Genomic DNA, 22,001 nt, shown 5'->3' on the forward strand with positions numbered 1-22,001 from the left:
GATGAATGATTAGGTTTGGGATGATTATACCATGTTGTGTGTCTTAGATGCATGCTAGTGTGAGTGGGTTAGAATAACATATTAAATTTGCCTTTAATGAAATTAAGATTTGGAACATAATGAGTGAAAACCGACCCATGGGTCAGGTGAGGTTGGGTGCCTAATGCCTTCTGATCCCCATACCTAAACACTGGACACGTACTCTGGTAAAAGATCAGTCCTTCCACAAAGGATGCTATATTTATGGTTCCTACACTTAAACTAGGTGGTGACTCTATTTACACCCTCCGCCATGGTCCACCCTAGGCCAACGTGTACTTCTCAAATGTGAGGATGACACCATGTTGCGGGTGTTTGCACCCACAACACCCCTATTCCACTCGGTCATAAGCTTTACTCATATCCAACTTAAGAGCTATTTCACCCACCTTTCCACTCCTCTTTTGGCTAATATGATGCATTGTTTCAAAAGCCACGAGAACATTATCTGTAATAAGCCGATTAGACATAAAAGCAATTTGATTTTCACTAATAAGATGTGGAAATAAACACTTAAGCCTATTAGCCAAAACCTTGAATGCAAGTTGAGATACAACATTGCTAAGGCTAATGGGCCTATACTGAGTAATTTTGGTCAAATTCTTTACTTTAGGGATGGGCACAATATGAGTTTCATTAAACTTAGGGGGAAGGATACCACGATTAAGAAGATCAAAATAGTCTGGGTGATAGGTAACAACCCGTAATAATGATAAAAGAGATGAGGCATACCATTAGAACCTAGTGATCGATTTTTTGGGATGCATTTGCTTAAGGGCCCTGAAAACCTCCTCAGCTTGGAAACCACGGCATAACTCCAAATTCATAGCTTCTGTGATTCTGGGCTGAAATACATTTACCACAGCCGAAGCATCTGCTTGCCCACTGGTTCGAAAGATACTGGTGAAAAAATCAACAATAATATGCTCCATGATCCTGTCATCTTCTTGCCAAGTACCAACCTAGCTCATCAACCAATCCTTTAATTGTGTTTCTTTGTTTGCGACTAGAAGCCTTTGCATGAAAATGTGTTATTGCTCATTGAAGCCCAGGACAGTACAAGATCATAATGTGTTATTATGGACCTATCCTATGATCCTACCTAGCCGACCGATTGTGCCAGGTTAATAAGTAAGCCAAGAGCAACTAGCAAAATACACCAACTTGCATGCATGGGCCGAAGCTTCTTGTTACATCACAAATTTCACGATGGTGTGGTCCGTGTGGATTACAAAAAAAATGAAAAGAAAAAAGTAATGGCTTTTAGCAATTTTTACAATCTTCCAAATCTAGATTATGGGCAATAGGGATGAGCCAACCAATAAGCCATTGAACATGACCCAATCATCCGATCCGATTTGATTTGAAGCATTTCAGTCATCAGTTTTGACCACTGCTTCAGTCAGAAACGAGTTTTCATTTCTAGCATAAAACCTAATCATTTCAGTCGAATATTAGTTCAAGTGGGGTGTCAAACCCTTCATCACCTTCTCTCTTATATTGAACATTGACATTTGTAGTCACAGAGGTCATACGTCAGCAAGGTTAAGATATGGCTGTGGAGACTACAATCTGGCAATTTAACTCTCCATCGTCTTTCGATACCTTGTCGAAGTTGACTTGCCACCTGAAAATCCGACGATTCATGCCACTAAGCACTAGCATCCGGATTTGTAAGTCGGTCTTTGTTTTACCATTTAGAAAGTTACTTTATTTATTATACGATCTAATTTTACAATACACCTTACATTCCAATTTTTATTCTTTAACAACTTTTGTTAAATATTTTTTTTTTGGGTTTGGTTTACATTTAGTATTTTTTTTAACTAAAATCTCCTTTTGTTTTAATGAGAAATTGCCACATCATCCACTAACTAAATAAAATATGAAGATTATGATGGAAATATGAGTGTACGCAGCAGAAAAATTAACGAATCTACTTCATTCACAATTAATAACATGTGTTATGTAAGTTTCAAAATATAAGAATAAGAGAGTGTACCTTGAAGTGGTAAAATTCAAAACCAAATATTAGAAGCACTTGGGAAAATTTTTAATCTTCACTTTAATTTCACTTGATGCCCAAGAAGTATGGTCTCTCAATCAATTATATGTATATGTTATAGAAAGAATGAAAGAGTGTCCAACACTCACATACATTCCAATTCATGTTCTTGTGGTTGTTACAAAATTCTGTATGTTTCTTTTCTAATAACTGATTATCTAATTGAGCTAGCCTTTTAGGCCTTTTTAATTGGGCTTTAGTATGTGGTTTGGAGTTGGACCAAAAGGGAACAAATAAGATACTAGCTCCAATGGGCCTTGGGCTTTTCTGTCAACTCTTGACAAGTCCAAAGTTACCATTAATTATATTTAATATCACTATATAAATATAATTACACTCTAAACTTTATTAATAAATTATATCTTAAGATTTTATTGTACATACAGCCCCTTCATAAAATATTCGTAGTAATATAAAGTAATGAATTACTACATCTTAATCCTTGAGTATCTAGTTTAATCCTTTAAGTTATTTATCATATATTTATGAAATCCAATTTCATAAATATATACTTTAGTAACTTTTTACTAAAGTAATTAGGCCTAATATTCTGAATAAGAAACCCATTAAACTTATTTCAAGGGAATATTTTGTATCTCCGTTAAGAGACTATGAATTTCATCTTGAGAATATATGTTCCATCAACACTATATGTGGCTGCCCAACATACTGAGGTTTTGACCGTGACTTTAGATCTCACTTCTGATATATCAAAGCAATCTACACCTAATGATCTGGTCTATTATTCTCTCAGGATTAAGAGTTCATGTAAATATAAGTCGTGAGATTTATTATTAATTTGACAGTTGTTAAGAGAATAATAAATCTCACAGCGGTCCAGTTCAATATGTCTTAATTCTTAAAACATATCAACATATTAACTAGAAGTTTTCACTTCCATGATCAAGACAAATCATCTTAGTTGATATGTTATAGTTTTTGTAGATGAAATGCTCAATTTCATCACTAACTACAAACTATAATTCTGAATTTATAAAGAACTTGTGATTTATATATTTTGTGATTTTTCACATAAATCACATACTATGCATCTCATGGACTATATGATAATGTCCAAATATTCATGTTACCATTATTTTAGATAATAATAAAACAACTTTATCAATCACAATATTAGGTCATACATAATGTCACACTTAATATCATACATAGTATCATATAATAGGATTTAAGGGCACTAATCCTAACAGATTAATATCCACTACCACATGTTATTGTTATTTAAAACAAAAAGAGGTGTCCAGTTAAAAAAAGTATTGAAGGTAAGCTAAATCCTTCTTTTTCAATTCTCTCTCTTATTCTTTTTGTACAAGAACCACCACAAATATATTGACACCACCACCCCACCATTGCTGCACTACACACACCTAACACCACCACCACCAGTAACCCACAAAAACCAACAAATCCACCATTAACACAAAAAAGAAAAAAAGAAAAAGAAAAAAAGAAGCAACCCATGGTCCCCGCCACCACGAGGAAAACCCAAACCCATGGCAATCAAAACCCAGACCCACGATGAGCGAACCCATGGTGGCAAACCCAAACCCAAGGCGAGCAAGACCAAGAAACGATTTGGTCAAACTCCAGCTACCACCGAACCACCAATCCACCTTAGAAACACCAACCCTTAACCCTACTGATCCACCACCATTAGAACATGAAACACCATCCACCAAAACACAAAACCACACCACCGAAACACAAAACCAATGCACTGAAACCCAGCTCATAAACCAAAACCACCAACCTAACTACCACCAGAAATTGACCAGCAACCACCATTGAAACCTAAATTGCAACCCATTGACTAAAATCTCAACCCATTACCACCCAAATTGCGAGACCCACCATTGATCCACAGCCCCTCCAATCTAAAGCCAAAAAATCGGGGAGAGAGAGAGAGAGAGAGAGAGAGAGAGAGGGGGGGGGGGGGGGGGGGGGAGAGAGAGAGAGAGAGAATTGGAGACGGAGAGTGAGAGAAGAAGAAAAGAAGAAGAGAGAAAAGAGAGAGTCAGAGAAAAGAGAGAGTCAGAGAGTGAGAAGAAATAGAGGAGAGAGTAATAAAATAATATTATTTTACTTATACATACCTGCTACAGTAAGTTCTAAATACTCATACTTACTATAGCGAGGATGAAAAGAAAAAAATGTTTACATACCCGGATGTAGCGTAATTTTAAGGCTATAGGTGGTAAAATAGCAACAGGGGGGGTTTTTACACCCCTAATGCTAGTGCTCTAAACTTGCATACTTGTATTTGTCATTAACCTTACTAGTTAATTGGCATGTTGATGGTCAACCCGAACCTGACCAGCCCGTGATCAACTCAAATAGTCTAATGGGGAGTTAGGTGTGAGACAAAATCATTGAGTTCTTGATTGAATTTAATCAAATCACATGTTCATGAGTTTTATTTCTCTCTCTCTCTGCCTATAAAGTTTGGATCATATAGGTGACACTTTATTTTCAAATTTACAAACTTATTTTCTATATTTTAAATAAAGTATTAAATGAACATATAAATTTTTTTTTTGGTTATAGATTTTATGAATCCAAGAAACTACCTTAAAAAAAAATCTAAAAACCTAAATGTTAAGAAAAAATATAAAGAAAAGAAATGTTGGAGATTATGAAAAAAAGATGTCAATGAATAATTGATTTTATAAGATGATTAAAATGATGATAAAATTGATTTGGACTATGGAGATGAAGTTGATTAAGCAAGAAGATTATGAGACGAGAAAGAAACTATTATTTTTGTTATATATTATATATTATCACTTTCTAGTTTAATTGGCACCTAAACTAAACATCACCTCTTCTTTCTCATTCAAACTTCAAAGGCTATGCTTTCCAGCCCCATTCATTCATTAATGCATATGATATCGAGATCCGATTTGATGTAACCTTCCATAACAAAACATTTGGACTTCAACATTTTGCATGTCTTTTCCCAATAAAACAAAATAAATCAATGCAGCCAACCAAGCCAGCAGTAATTACCATACTAAGTCTACTTCAACACTATTTTTTTTAAGGACAAAGTTTAGCTACAAAATTAGTTGTAGCCTTAGGCTACAAACTTACTTAATATCTTCTTATTGGAGGTGAATTTTGACAAATCCACCATTGGATTACATCTTCTTCTTATATCCTTCATGTTTGCAAAATTTCAAGAAAATTAAAGATCAATAACTATATCATCAATAAATTTTTTAAATTGCAAGTTTTTGTAATTTAAAATTATGCACAAAATATAAGCTTATAGATCATATAGTAAATGATATTCGATTGACACAAAATTTAATATGTGTATTAAGGGCGTAAAGAACATGCAATTCAACAGTTAGATTTTCAAAATATGTTATAATATTTATTTTATTGAGTGAGTTTGTAGCCTTAAGCTACTACCAATTTTGTAGCTAAACTTTGTCATTTTTTTAATAACCAAAAAGGGTAGGAAGGGACTATTAGCACCCTATCTATTAGGTCTGGGGTTGGAAGCTGAGGAATCGGTAAGCCATAATTTGTTATTCCAACCCCATAAGGGTATTCAGGGGCGGCGCTATGTATTCTTTAGGGAGGTCACAAGACCACCTGAACTTGGAAAAAATAATTTTTATACCTTTTAAAAAAGAATTTTAAATTAATATGTGTTGTTAACCACCTTAGAAAAAAAAACTTGACCACCCTAAAAATAAATTTGAAGATTTTAAATAAAAATTTAAGCCTGTTAAAAGTAAAATTTGACCTCTCCAAAATTTTGGTCCATTGAAATTGAACCAAAAATTTGTGAGAAATGCTATATTCACAATATTTCCACAACACGTTTACAACAAATCCTAAGTGGCAAATTGTTATCAGTGGACAAAAAAACAATTTCAGTGATATGTAAATTAGAACCGGTAACAATTGCCACCTTGAATTTGTTGTGAAAATGTTGTGGACTTAGTATTTTTCAAAAATTGTCCAAACAAACAAATTAGCCTAAAAGCCCAAATCTAATGTTTAATTGTGATATTTTAAATTATTTTTTCAAAAGATATATTTTAAAATTGCTAATTTTTTTTAATTGCATATTTTCCAATAGTTAGTTGGTTAATGCTTGCTTTTGTCTTTAGCTTAATTTATTGGATTTATGTTATACATCTTGCACATACGCATATATGCTAAAATAATGCCTTAATACTTTATTGAACATGAATGTAATGATTTAATGACTAAGTTGAATATGTTGAATGAACTTCTAGTTTACCCTTTATTCTTTTGTTAGTACTATGGACAAAATTCTCATAAAGAAATCACTTTTATTGCAATATTTATCTTCTAAGAAAATTCTTATTTATTTGAATAATCTTCTTTTAGATCCTAGGCTATGGTTATGAGAAAAGGTCTCGTCTTTTTATCCTAATGTTCAGGGAAAAATAAAAAGAGCATATTTACAAAGAGGTCTTAGTCATGATTTCCCTAAAAAAGAAATTAGTGAAGCATTGCATTGATTAAATCCTGATTAGTTTAAAGAATACAAAATATTGGTAGGAATGAATATATATCATAAAAAATGATGATGCATTTTGTTTATATTGTTACTTATTTAGGTAAGATGTTGGTTTTTTATTTTTATTTTTAATAGGAAGATGCTGGTAATTGAACGGAAAATCAGTAGTTTAATAATTACTTTGTTGTGTATATTGAAAAAGATATAGCTGATAGCATTAATAATGAAATTATCATACAATAATTTCAAAATATGAAAACTCATAGGAAATTTTAAAACTTTATGTTTTTTTTTTATGTCAATTTATTCAAGTTTTATTTTTATTAAATTTTGTTTAATTTAATTTTCTTAATGACCTTTCAGAAAAAAAAAGTTCTTTGAGCCCCCTCTGAGAGCACTAGTGGGCATCAAGCTAGGGGCGTGGACTTTTTCCAATAGCTTCCTATGACAGCATTCATCATTATAACAACAACATTCATAATTTCACATCCAATTAAAAATAAAATAAAAATCATTTGATCTCTGTCCTCTCTTTTCCTTCAAATTTTACCAAAAACCAAATAATTCTTAACAAAATTGTACGGATGGTGTTGCAATTAGGAAAAAGTAGACGTGAAGTGTTCTATTCTCTTAATATATAGAGAAAAGGTAAATATTATTATTTATTTATTGCTTTGCTTAAAATTACCACAAAAAGGTTAAAGAAATATATACCTTAATATATTGAATAACTTTATTAATATCCTAAATTAATTCATTTTTGACAATATCTTATTTAATTATACCAATATTGTTAATTATAGTGTTGTAAAATCCATGAGAGTGTAAGTTTTGATAGAGTTGTAAAGTTATAATTCGAGTTTAAGACTAAGTCAAGAAGAATCTTCAAGGTGGTCCTTGAAGTCACAGACACAATTCATTTGAGAAATTTCAGATTATAAGAGTCCAAGAGGTTAGAAGCATTGTGAAGTCACATATGTAAGTATTATGGGAGGCAATTAGAAATAAAAGTTTATTTCAATTGTATGCATTTCGATTGTAATAGTGAAATTTTCCTTGGTGTTGTTGATAACTTTAGATTGTTTTTTCTTATTCATCTATTTCTTTTATCATATTGTAAATAAATTGCTTGTACTTGTTATTTTACAACACTTTATTTGGTTATTTGTTTGCTGTGAGCCTGTGACTACTTAATTGATGATAAGGGTAATTCTGAATCGGTTTAAACTTGTTCACATGCGATGAAGCCGACGGTCCCAATAAACCCATCAGCTTTACTTGTGCATTCAATAAAGACAAGAAAGACGTTATCATAAGCCAATGAACTCCACCTCTATGCCCGACGACATCTGTGTGAGACAACCAGAACGCTTAGGTAGGATAGGAAGTTGATGAGGAGAAAGAAACTTGTGACGGGTCTAGCATGGCCTTACTTGGCCTCCACGAATGTGTATATAAGAAAACGTCTTGTGCCCCACGGTTAACCTTACTCAAGAGGATTCCTACAAGGAAAGGATCCTGCAAGATACGTGTATTAATGAGGATCTTTCCTGCAATGAAAGGCCTTCTCTGCCAAGGAATGGATGTCAACTCTACGCTACTATAAAAACCCCAAAGTCCTCACAAATCAAGGTACACATAATTTACCTCAGATCTGGCACTTTAGAGTTGTGAAAGTTTTCTAACTTAACCTTCAGAGGGTATTTGGCCGGTACCACATCGGTACTTTCTACAGGGTCTCTTTTGTTTTTGTTTCGCAGGTTTTGTCTAGAGCACGTGAGGATTGTGCGGCTCACTGATGATTTTTGACATCATCAGTTGGTGTTGTCTGTGGGGAACTAGAGAGTAAAACAGTAACAGCCATATTACCATTTCTCAGACAAAGAGTTGTATGGTACTCACTCGTTCGATGGCAACCAATAACCCTAGCCGAGAAGAACCACACACTGTTGCCCTTGAAAGATAGGTACAGACCCTAGCCGTGGCCGTGGAGTGCCTTACCAAGGAAAACCACAACCTAGAGGAACAACTACGCCAAAGAGATGTTAGGCCCAACAGTCACAGGGAGGAGCAAGAAGGCACCAACGTCGAAATGAAGGACTAAGAAGGACCGGAAGGCAGCCGTGCCTCGAGTAGGCAAGAGTGACAAGATACCAGCCATCCATCTGTCACAGATATGGCACCACCACATATGGTCGCGTAGATGCAGATGATGAAGGAAAGGATAGACTTCATGATGAATGCCCTCAAGGGGTGGGTGTTAAACGACCTTAACGAGTTGGTCCATTAGACGGACTCGTCCTTCACAGCATTTGTCACTTCATTCCCCCTTCCTGTAAAGTTTTGTATGCCTCAGATAGAAGCCTATGATGGGTCAAAGGATCCCTTAGACCACCTGGAGTCATTCAAAACCCTCATGCACTTATAAGGAGTGGCAGATGAGATTATGTGTCGAGCCTTCCCAACTACGCTGAAGGGTCCCGCAAGGGTGTGGTTCAACAAATTGATGCCCAACTCCATTGGTACCTTCAAGGAGTTGAGCGCGTAGTTTGCCTCGTACTTTATCGGGGGGACATAGGTATAAGAAGTCTACTGCATGCCTGATGGGCATCAAGCAATAGGAGGATGAGACACTAAGGTCTTACATAACCCGTTTCAACAAAGAAGACTCTCTTAATAGACAATGTAGATGACAAGATATTTGTTGCTGCGTTTACCAATGGCCTGCGGAAGGGGAAGTTTTTGTTCTCCTTATACAAGAATGACTTAAAGACCATGACAGATGTGCTTTATCGAGCTGCTAAGTACATGAACACAGAGGACACACTGCTAGCCCAAGAGGAGAAACCTAAGAAGAGGGAAAGGCAAGAAGATGCTCAGTAAGAAAGCGGATGGAAGATGACTAGAACTGGAGACCGGCAGGAGGATAGGTGCTTCAAACCCCCCCACTAGAAGGTTCACCAACTTCACCCCGCTGACTATCCTGATTGATCAGGTGTTGACGCAGATCAAGGACGACACGACCTTGACGTGGCTTGGCAAGTTAAAAGGAGACCCCAGCAAGAGGTTCAGGGACAAATATTGTTGTTTTCATTGGGACCATGGTCACGACACATCTAAATGCTATGACTTGAAGCAAAAGATTGAACCCTTATTAGACAAGGGAAATTACAGCGATTCGTCAGTAAAGAAAGGGTAGATCCACCATAAGAGTAGGTTGCCAAAAGGGATAATGAGTGCCCTGGGCCACCTGTAGGGGACATAAGGATGATTGTAGGGGGTACTACAACTTTGGGTTCATCTAAAAAAGCCCGTAAAACTTATCTCAGGATGGTTTAGAACGTCCAGTTAATGGGCTTCATCCCAAAGATGACGTGGGTCGATAACCCCATAATTGGATTCTCGAAGGAAGATGCTTGACATCTCTACCACCTACACGACAATGCACTCGTTGTTAGCATACAAGTAGGGGACTACAACACTCATTGAGTCTTAGTTGACAATGAGAGCTTTGCTGACTTCCTTTACTACCTGGCGTTCCAGCAGATGAGGATTGAGAGAGAACGGCTAGTTCCTACCAACGCCCTACTTGTTGGGTTTGGAGGAACAAGAGTATACCCCCTCGGCGCGGTCACATTGCCCATAATAGTTGGTGATTACCTTCAATAGATCACTAAGGATGTTACATTCCTTGTTGTTGACTGCTCATTTACCTACAATGCTATCTTGGGTCGACCTACTCTCAACTCGTGGAAGGTCGTGACTTCGACCTACCATCTGATGATCAAATTTCCCATCGAGTATGGAGTAGGAAAGGTACGTGGGGACCAAGTGGTAGCACACGAGTGCTACATAGCGATGCTAGAAATGGATGACTATTTACAGACCATGAGCATAGAAGAATAGCGGATGGTTGCAAAGCCCGTCGAGGGGTTGGAAGAGATACTCCTCGATAACTCAAGGCTTGAGTGAATGATTAGAATCGGCATTATCGCTAGTCCACCAATTTGTCAGGTGCTCACCATTTTTCTAAAAGAAAACTAGGACGTATTTGCTTGGAGCCATGAAGACATGCCCGGGATCGACCCTTCAGTCATGGTGCATAGGTTGAATGTGTCGCCCATTTTTCCCCCTATTCGTCAGAAGAAAAGAGTGTTCACCCAAGAACGAGACCAAGCTATAGCGGAAGAAGTTCGTAAGTTGCAAGATGTAGACTTCATTAGAGAAGTTTACTACCCCGACTGGTTGGCTAATGTGGTGATGGTCAAGAAAGCCAACGGGAAGTGAAGGATATGCGTAGACTTTACGGATCTGAACAAGGCATGCCCCAAGGATAGCTACCCCCTCTCACGGGTTGGCATCTTAGTAGACTCTACAGCTCGACACTAGTTACTGAGCTTCATGGATGCTTTTTAAGGCTATAACTAGATCAAATTAGACGAAGCTGCCCAGGAGAAAACTTCGTTTGTCACTAGCCAAGGCCTCTTCTGCTATAAGGTGATGCCATTCGGTCTCAAAAATGTGGGCGCAACATATAAAAGGCTCATGAACAAAATGTTTGCGCATCAAATTGGAAGAAATGTCCAAGTTTATGTGGACGACATGCTGGTAAAAAGCCAAAGGGAGGACGACCATTTGGACGACCTTAGCGCGACCTTCGACACCTTCCGCTCTTACAACATAAAGCTTAATCTGAGTAAGTGTGCATTCGAGGTGATGGCCGGAAAATTCTTGGGGTTCATAGTGTTCCAAAGAGGTATCGAATTCAACCTAGACAATATCCGGGCCATAATGGAGATGGCACCACCAAGGAACGTGAAAGAAGTACAAAACCTCAACGGCAAGGTGGCCGCACTGAATAGGTTTGTATTAAGGGCAACGGACAAATGCCTACCTTTCTTCCACATGCTGAAGAAGTCTTTTGAGTGGATGGCTGAGTGTCAGCAAACATTTGAGGATCTGAAGGCCTACCTCTTTTCTCCGCCATTGCTAAGTCTTTCCAAACTAGGGGAAGAGCTATTCCTTTACTTGGTTGTATCCCCGGCTGCTGTTAGTGCGGCCTTAGTCAAGAAAGAAGATAGGGTGTAGAAGCTCGTATACTACACTAGTCGAGCACTCCGTGGCACGAAGGAAAGGTACCCACCGATGGAGAAGCTTGCCTTCGCTTTAGTTACTGCAGCCCATAAGCTTAAGCTGTATTTCTATGCCCACATTGTGGTCGTCTTGATCGACAAGCCTTTACATCAAGCAATGATTAATCCCAAAGCTGCCGGACGGATGGCGTTATGGGCGATAGAATTGAGTGAATTTGGTGTACAATATCGCCCACTACTACCATAAAGGGACAAGTAGTCATCGACTTCATTGCAGAGTTCGCCAATATGGAAGGCTAGGGGACAGAAGAACACCCTTAGTAGAGCGTCCACACAGATGGGTCGTCTAACAAATAGTCTGGCGGGGTCGGTGTAGTACTTCATTCCCCAGAAGGGGATGAGATCGAATGCATGGTTCGTCTTGACTTCCCTACAACAAATAATGAAGCGGAGTACGAAGTTTTAATAGTAGGACTAGATCTTGCTAAAGTTGCGGGGGCAATAAGTGTGATTGTGTATTGTGACTCCCAAGTGGTCATTAGTCAAGTGAATGGTGATTTCGAATGCAAAGGGGAAAAGATGAAGAAGTATCTAGAGGAGGTAAGGAAACGAGTAGGTGAGCTGTAGGCCAAGTTCATCCAGATTCCTAGGGAAGAGAACGAGAAAGCTGATTGCCTTCCTAAAGTTGCCTCGACGGAACATATGCTCATCCCTAGTAAGGTAGTTTCTTTTGTCTAGCTCTCATCTTTAATAGACGACGTCGGTATGCAGGAAATAGACTTGAAAAGTAACTGGACTACACCGATAGTTTCTTACTTTAAAAACGTAACACTAACAGACAGTAAGGAGGCTGCAAGAAAGCTGAAGGTCCAGGCAACATGTTTCGTCCTGATAAAGGATGTCTTGTACAAAAGAGGCTTCTCCCGCCCATACCTAAGTTGCTTAGGCCCTAAGAAAGTAGACTATATCATGAAAGAAGTCCATGTGGGGATCTGTAGGAACCATTCCAGGTCACGGTCATTGGTGTACAAGTTAATTTAGGCTAGATACTATTGGCTTACTATGTAGAAGAATGCCTAAGACTATGTCAAAGCATGCGATAAATGTCAAAGGTTCAGCCACATCATCAGACAACCCTTAGAAAAGCTCATTCCAATGATGACCCTGTGGCCTTTTGCTCAATGAGGGTTGGACATCATGGGCCCATTCCTAATAACGATGAGACAGTTGGAGTTCCTAATGGTTGTTATAGATTTTTTTACCAAATGGGTGGAAGCTAAAGCCCTGGCCACTATCACAGAGAAGAACATATGAAACTTTGTATGGAGAAACATCATCTGCAGGTACGGCATACCTATAGTACTGATCTCAGACAACGGGAAATAATTTGACAACGACTCATTCAAAGATTTGTGCTCACAGTTAGGGATCAAGAATCACTATTCTTCACCCACCCACCCTTAGGCCAACGGACAGGTTGAGGTAAAGAACTGATCCTTACTCAAAATTATCAAGACTCGGCTTAAGGGGGCAAAGGGTATATGGCTGGAAGAATTGCCAAGCGTTCTATGGTTATACAGTACGATGGCGAGAACACCTACAGGAAAGACATCGTTTCGACTAGCATACAGAAGTGAGGCTGTCATCTTAGCTGAGGTCAGACTAATAAGCTACAGGGTAGGAAACCATGTCGAGAGCAAGAATGATGAAGCTATGCGTTTGCAGCTTGACTTGGTGGATGAGGTCAGAGCAGCGGCTGAACAAAGATTAGCATGGTACCAGAACCTCATGGCCAAGCACTACAACTCGAGAGTTAGGCACAGAGACTTTCAGGTTGGAGATCTCGTCTTGAGAAAGGTAACAGGTGCTATAAGAGATCCCTCCCATGGAAAGTTAGGATCTAATTGGGAAGGACCCTACAAGATTGCTTCATGGCAGAGGAAGGGAACCTATGACCTGGAGACGTTAGACGGGCAAAAGTTGCATTACCCATGGTACACAGAGCATTTGAAGAAATACTATCAGTAGAACAACACAAAGATCAACACTCCTTATTTCCGGTTTACTTCCTTTTTGTTAATTTTTAATATCTATAGTACCTTTTAAGCCTAAAGGGCAATTTTTTTCTCTTTCAAGAACAATTTTTTACTTATGCATGCATTTATCATAATAAGAGTTATTCAAATATGACCTGTGTATGTATGTGCCTCTACAAAACTACATCTATTGTTAAGTCCACAAGTGGACAAGTTCATTATTAAGTCCATAAGTGGACGAGTTCATCCCATAGGGATGCTTTGAAATTATTAACTCCATAAGTGGATGAGTTCATTATAAAGTCCACATGAGGATAAATCTATTATTAATTCCACAAGTGGACAAGTTCATTATTGAGTCCACAAGTGGACGAGTTCATTATAAAATCTACATGTGGACGAATCTATTATTAAGTCCACAAGTGAACAAGTTCATTATTGAGTTCATAAGTGGACGAGTTCATCCCATAGGAATGCTTTAAAATTATTATGTCTATAAGTGGATGAGTTCATTATAAAGTCCACACGTGGAAGAATCTATTATTAAGTCCATAAGTGGACAAGTTCATTATTGAGTCCACAAGTGGACGAGTTCATCTCATAGGGATGCTTTGAAATTATTAAGTCCATAAGTGGATGAGTTCATTATTAAGTTCACAGGTGGACAAGTTCATTGTTGGGTCCACAAGTGGATGAGTTCATCCCATAGGGATGCTTTGAAATTATAAAGTCCACAAGTAGACGAGTTCATTCTTAAGTCCACAGGTGGACGAGTTCATTGTTGGGTCCACAAGTGGACGAGGTTATCCCATAGGGATGCTTTGAAATTATGAAGTCCATAAGTGGACGAGTTCATTATTAAGTCCACAGGTGGACGCGTTCATTGTTGGGTCCACAAGTGGACGAGTTCATCCTATAGGGATGCTTTGAAATTATGAAGTCCATAAGTGGATGAGTTCATAATTAAGTCCACAGGTGGACGAGTTCATTATTCGGTCCACAAGTGGACAAGTTCATCCCATAAGGATGCCTTGAAATCATTAAGTCTACAAGAGGACGAGTTTATTATTAGGTCCTCAAATAGGACGAGTTCATTATTAAGTCCACAAGTGGACGAGTTCATTATTAGGTCTTCAAGTGGATGAGTTCATTATTGGGTCCACAAGTGGACAAGTTCATCCTATAAGAATGCTTTGAAATCATCAAGTCAATAAGTGGACAAGTTTATTATTAGGTCCTTAAATAGAACGAGTTCATTGTTAAGACTATAGGTGGACGAGTCCACCAAAGTAGACGGGTTCATCCTAAATATCCACCAAGTCGCTTGGGAGACAAGTACATCCTAACATGTATGCGCAGAACCAGATGGACGTACGCATATCTTAGAATAAAGATCAACACATGGGAAAAATATACTAAAAGTGACGAATGTAAAATAATAAAAGACACCATAAATAAAATGAAGTGTTTACAAACAAGGCCTAAAAACAGTAGGGCACTTAATATTGTCTGAAAATGAGATACAAGAAAAATAAAAAATTGAAATTAAGCAAGAAGGTTCTGGGTGTCTTGAGAAGGAAGGTTCTTGTCGTCTTCAACAGGAGGGTTCTGGGTGTTTTCGGTGGAAGGGTTCTCGGTGTCCTTAGGGAGAGGATCATTAGCAGATGGAGCCAAGGGAGCGACAGCCCCTTCGATTGCAAGTTGGGCAAGGATCACACCATCCTCTTTTGGATCTTGCTTTGATTGAGTAGAGTCGTCGGTTTCCTTACTGACGGTGTTGTAGGGGTCTTTGGCAGAGGGTCGTCCATGGTGACTTTAGATAAATCCAAATTTGGGTAGATGGACTTGACCTACTTCAGGTAGTCTTCAAATCTGTCACCATTGTAGACTGTACAGTTATTAATAAAAGGCTGGGAAGCCTTGAACTTTGTTATGGTGTCAGCCCTAGTCATCTTGACCTGCCCATAAATGGCTGTCAGCTCTGCCTCTAGATTCACTTTTTCCTCTTGCGTCTGCTTTCAAAGACCGGCTTCCTCATTCAGCTTTTTAGTTAAAGTCGTTACCTCCTTGTTAAGCGTACGAAGGGCCCCTTTGTATTTCTCTTTCTCATTGGTTAAGGTCTCGTTACACTTATGAAGGCAGCTGATCACCCTTTCCTGAGAGACGCTCCTATCTTGAAGTGCCTTCATACGCACCAGTGCCTAAAAACAAGACAACCGTCAGCCAGTGAATGAATAATAGTAACAGAAAGTTAAAAAGAATGTACCTTAGAAAGATCAAAAAGACCCGACGCCCCAAACCCTTCTGTCGTCTGCTCGGCACAAGGATCCAAGTCCATGTCCTTGATGATTAACTCAACCACCTCAACGACATACTCCTTGTGCATAAGAAGACGACGAACAGTTCCCTGGGTGATGGGACCCGTCGCCGTCATCAAAACTTTACCAGCTCTGTGGCTGGGTTTGGGAGGTGACGACTTCTTCTATTTGTGCCCACGGGGATGACCGGTCCTTTCTTAAGGGGACAATTGTCTTTCCTTTCATTCTTCGTTTTTAACGACCCTTTCTTGACGACTTTGAAAGCTGACGCTAACGCCTCCTTTCTCTCTTTTTTGCACACAGCAGCTGACGCCCTACCAGGGCTCTTTGCCTCGCTGCCTCCATTTTTGCAAAGGGTAAGAGACGGACGTTAAATAAGAAGACAGAAAGAAGCGGACAAAAGGAATGACATAAAGAGATAAGAACTTACGCCGTCGAGAGTAGGTGTTTAATCTGTGAGCTGCAGGTGTCAATGTAGGACCATTGTAGTAGGCGTGCAACGTGTCAAGGGTGATCAAGTCCCTGCACTTCCATTTGTCAAAGGGAATCTTAAGCAACTGACGGATATTAAACACTTAAAACAAATAAAGAAAGAAAAAGTGAAAATGCAGACAGTACTAGACCTGAATCCTTGACAATACCCCAAGTATTTTCAAAATCATGAGGCATCGTCACCCACTCTTCTCGACAGCATACAGTTCGTCCCTTAAAGGAAAAAATATATGTCCTTCCAATTTCTATTGGAGTCGGGTATGTTAGACACCAACCTAAGTGTCTTTTTCCTCGCTGCAAAAATGGTATATCCCTTAAGACAAGGAGATATGTTGGGGTCTGTAGCATTAAAAGAACTCGTCCAAGGTAAGCTGACGGTTCCCCCCACTAAGACAACCCCAGAGGATTTCAGCCCCTATGGATATCCTCCAAACATTTGGGGCGATTTAGCTGACGAATAGACCAAGTAAAATGGCCAACTGATGATGTAGTGCCGTTAAAGGTAGTCTCAATCTTGCCGCGAACATTGTGTCATACATGCCGATGATTGCGGTCTTCCCAGAGTAGCACTTTTCATACTTCCCAGGTAGATGGATTGGGATGTTATTAGGGATTTGGTGACGATCCCTTAAGTTATTAAAAATTTTGGTCGTCATCGTCGGCTTAAAATCATTGACAGTCTATATCGCGGGAAGGATGAAGGGACGGGTGTAACCATCTCCTGGGCTTCTTGAACTTCCCACAGAAGCTTCCTTGTTGTTCTCACCCTCATTTTCGTCATCTTCTCCCTCGAACTCCCCCTTGTTCTCTCTTTCACCCTCGTCGTACTCATCCTCATCTCCTTCTTTTTCCTCTACTTCCTCTCCATCATAGTCTTCCTCCTCGTCGACAGGAGAATGGGTAGATGGTTCCTTCTTTGATGACCAGGACAAGCCCTTCTCGGGCCCATGACCTAACGGGAAGACTTGGTCTTAGCCTGCTCCTTCATAGATTGACGATGACTGCTCACTCATCGCTTCACTATCTCCTGACATCTATTCACCTACAAGCGACAGAAGTATTCTAAGAACCTAAGTTGACGGGTCTCTCTATAAAAGTAGCGACCAACTAGAAAAAAGATAAATAGAAAAGGAATGAAAAAGAGAAGAGGAATTACAAGGTTAATTGACGAGCTTGTAGAGGTGACGGGATCAACAAGTAGACAGCAGCAAGAATGACGAAGTGATAGCTCTCTCTCAAAATTTGCAAAGATGAAATAAGGAAAAATGAAAAGAGGAGGTGAACTATTTATAGGACGAAAATACATGGGAAACGAATTGACGCTCTTGTTCAGAAATGAGGCCAACCTGCTTGTGCCACGTGTCCTAGCATTTAATGATAATTGCTCAAGGAACCATTAATGAGCATCCATTTTCCTGAATAAATAAAAATAACAGAAAAACTACAAATTAAACTCCATAACCCGTTAGCTAAAGCCGGCCGAGCCATGGAGTAAGGGGCAGTTGATAAGGGTAATTCTGATTAATTTAAACTCATTCACATGTGATGAAGCTGACGATCCTAATAAACCCGTCAGCTTTACTTATGCATTTAGTAAAGACAAGAAAGATGATATCATAAGCTGACAAAGTCCACCTCTGCGCCTGATGACATTTGTGTGAGATGACCAGAATGCCTAGGCAGGATAGGAAGCTGACGAGGAGAAAGAAACTTATGACAGGTCCAGCATGGCCTTACTTGGCCTCCATGAATGTGTATATAAGTAAACATCTTGCGCCCCATAGTTAACCCTACTCAAGAGGATTCTTACAAGGAAAGGATCCCGCAAGATACACGTATTAATGAGGATCTTCCTTACAAGGAAAGGCCTTTTTTGCCAAGGAACGGATGTCAACTCTACACTACTATAAACATCCCAAAGCCTTCATAAATCAAGGCACTCATAATTTACCCTAGCTCTAGTACTCTAGAGTTGTGAAAGTTTTTTAACTTAACCTTCAGAGGGTATTTAACTAGTACCACACTGGTACTTTCTGCAAGGTCTCCTTTATTTCTATTTTGCAGGTTCTGTTTAGAGCACATGAGGATCGTGCCACTTACTAACGATTTTTGACATCATCAATTGGAAATCAATTGAACTTCATAATTGGTTAATTCAATAAAATTGATCTAAGTCCACTAAAATCAACCAAAGGAGTCTAAATTGATCCGTTCAAAGATAATATCAGTACATTTCTTAATAAAAATATAATGAAAGAAGTAATCTATTGAATCCATTATATTGATTTTCAATTTTTTTATTTAAATTTATAACACCAATACATATTTCTTTGAAAAATTTTCATTAAAACTTAGCTTTAATGAGATGTCCCACACACCACATTTATTTATTTATTTATTTTTGATGGGACACACCATGTTATTACTGGAAATAGGATGACACATATGCATGTTCCTATTATATATATTTTGTGATTTTCATTTATTATATTCACATATAAAACCATAATTGGAGATTTTTCATAGCTGATCCATGCTAATAACAAATTACGACAAGGCGAAAACACCTGTCGATGCCTCGCAACGATTGACCACCCATCGCAGCGATGCGCGCGTCCCCTAAGGCGGCTCTTCAAGCTCGGGTGTTGTGAAATAAGGGTAGAACCTCTGGTGCGTGACTTAAACGAGTCAATTTTAACCTATTATTACCAAAGGTAAGTGAAGTCGCCACCAATCATTGGGTTTTTTTTCTAAGGTGTGATTGGTTACCTGACCCTATATGATTTTATTACCAATCCTAGACTAAGAAAAATGTTGTTTTTCCTAATCTAACACAGACAAGTAAAAAATTTTGATTTTTGAGTTCGGAAGTCTGGTTATGTGTGGGGAAGGTGTTCAGCACTCCACAACGCTTGTTCGGCGACAATCCTTTGTTTTGATAAAATCTTAATTTTTGAACATTGACAATTAAAAACAAGCTATTGGCATTAGCTTTCGAGACCTAATAAGAATTGGGCTTTGAGGTTTGGTTTTGACGAGGGTGTGGTCTTAATCAATGCTTTGCTAGCACATTCTTGGAATTGTTGCTAAATTTCCACGACGAAAATTCAGCAGCATTTCGCCTTATTTTTATGGCAGAAATCCGGCAGCGCTTCGCCTTAGGTGCATTATAGCACACAAAACACTATTCTCACCAAGCTTTCGCTTTGAGAATATAGCAACAAAGGTGTTCCATTTTCATGGCGAAAATACGGCACAAGTTCGCGTTTGGTGTACTATGGCGCATTGGCAGGGTTTCACGTATGTGTAAACGACACGTATCAATATGTTCATACCAAGGTAAGCCGAAACTCTCCAAAGTATCGAACACATTGATGCATGTCGCATACAAGGGGAAACCGATGTCACTAGCTGACATGGATCTAGACAATCATACTGCGATAATCATGCACATAATATGGCATGAGTATGCATCTATGTCAATCGCCATGAGTGCATACCCACACCATGCATAATGCAAGCATGCACATATACACACACACACATCATGCACAATGTAAGCAAGTAGAGCAGGAAAATAAACCAGACATTGCCAATGTTTCAAGGGTATGGCCTAGCAAGGTACAATAGATATAAATCAGACATTGCCATACCCAAGGAACGCGGCCCAAGCAAGATATGAGAAAGATAAAGCACACATGCCTACATCCAAAGGGTATGTAAACTAGACATTGCCATACCTCATAAATGCGACCTAAAGCTAGATACGAGGATAAGAAAGCCTAAAACAAGGTTCTAAAGAAAAGGGGGAGAGAGAGACAGAGAGACAAAGAGACAGAGAGATAACCACTTGGGGAGGCTAAGCCTTCTATCTACTGAATATTGTCATTTTTGGGCATGCATCTTCTTGTTTGCATTTTCCTTTTAGCTTGCGTCTTGGAAGTTGACCCTCGCTCCAAGCGTATACATGTAACAACAAAAGAAACATCAAGCTAGCAAACAAGCCATAGAAAAGATAAGCAAACAAAAGAAAGCACACAAAGTGGCAAACAAAGGAAAGCACACAAAGGGAGAAACAAGCATGTTATCAAACAAACATGTTATTAAGCAAAAGAGGGTGTCTAGGAATTAAGCAAAAGAGGGTGTCTAGGAAGGACAAATGTGGGTTTGGATTGGGGTCCATAGTTCCATTATATTGGAGTATGGACAACACACGTGTGCCATCAAGCAAAGTTCCCAAAAGGGACTTGAGATCTCATGTATAAAAGACAGGTGTGAACTTGCACGAGATTGTATATAGGAATTGAGCTTGATGACACAAACAAGCACACAAAGACATATGCATGAACATATAAACAAACGTGCAAAGATACAAACAAGCAAAGAAAATCAAACAAGATAGCACAAAACAAGCAAAGTGAGCAAAGCATATTACCACATAAGGGGGAAAGGTAAACATGTTATAAGACACACTAAGGGGCTAACATGAGAAACCCTAACATGCAAAGCTAGCAAAAGAGAGGAAAATAAGAGGCAAGCAAACCAAACATCATAAAGATGTGTCCTCAAAAATATGGTTGCATCCAAGCAAACCACCAAAAGGGGGGGGGGGGGGGCATAGCCAAACAAGCAAGTGGCCCTAAAGACCAACAAGCATCAAACCCACAAAGGGAAAACAAGGAAGAACATGGCAAAGAGCCTAGATCTAAGCAAACAAGCATGGATCTAAAGCATAAACATATGGCAAAGCAAACACATACATAAAGGAACCAATCGAAACCCTTTATTGTAGGCCTAGATTTATGGGTATGGGCCTAGACCACAAGATCTAGATCCATATCCTACCCAAAAGCCAAAGCACAAGAAAAAGGCATAGGTAAAAAACATAAAGACAGCCAAACACTAGGTGTAACATCGAACATGTAGATCTAAACATGAACATGATGAAAAAAAACACATAAAAAGGTAGATCTAAACGTAAACATGGCAAAAAGCACATAAACACCTAGATCTAAGCATAAACAAAAAATTTAGGCATATCCTTTCCCGAGAAGGCTAGGCCGACAATATCAAAGCAATAAAACATGTTATAAAACAAGTAGACATGCTAAGAAATCTATAAAATATGCTAGAAATCCATAAAAAGCAAGATAGAGCAAGAAAGAGCAAACATGCTAGGAAATTAAATAGGTGTACATAGTAGCTAAAAAGCTACATCTACACCCCTAAACCTCAAATCCAAGGTTCTACAACCAAGTAGAGGAAAGTGAGAGTGAGAACACTAACTCTTGATTGTTGGAGAAAAGCTAAGAATCAAAGGTTTTTATATGTGTTTTTGGAGAGAATGAGAGGGAGAATCTACTCAAAAAATCCTTAAAAATGCCCAAAATTCGTTCTTTTCTAGTTTTGGGGGTTTAGGGTGTCTTATAGCGAAAA

Source organism: Quercus suber, unplaced genomic scaffold, assembly GCF_002906115.3.
Source record: "Quercus suber isolate HL8 unplaced genomic scaffold, Cork oak 2.0 scaffold_190, whole genome shotgun sequence".
In the NCBI taxonomy this organism is placed as follows: domain Eukaryota; kingdom Viridiplantae; phylum Streptophyta; class Magnoliopsida; order Fagales; family Fagaceae; genus Quercus; species Quercus suber.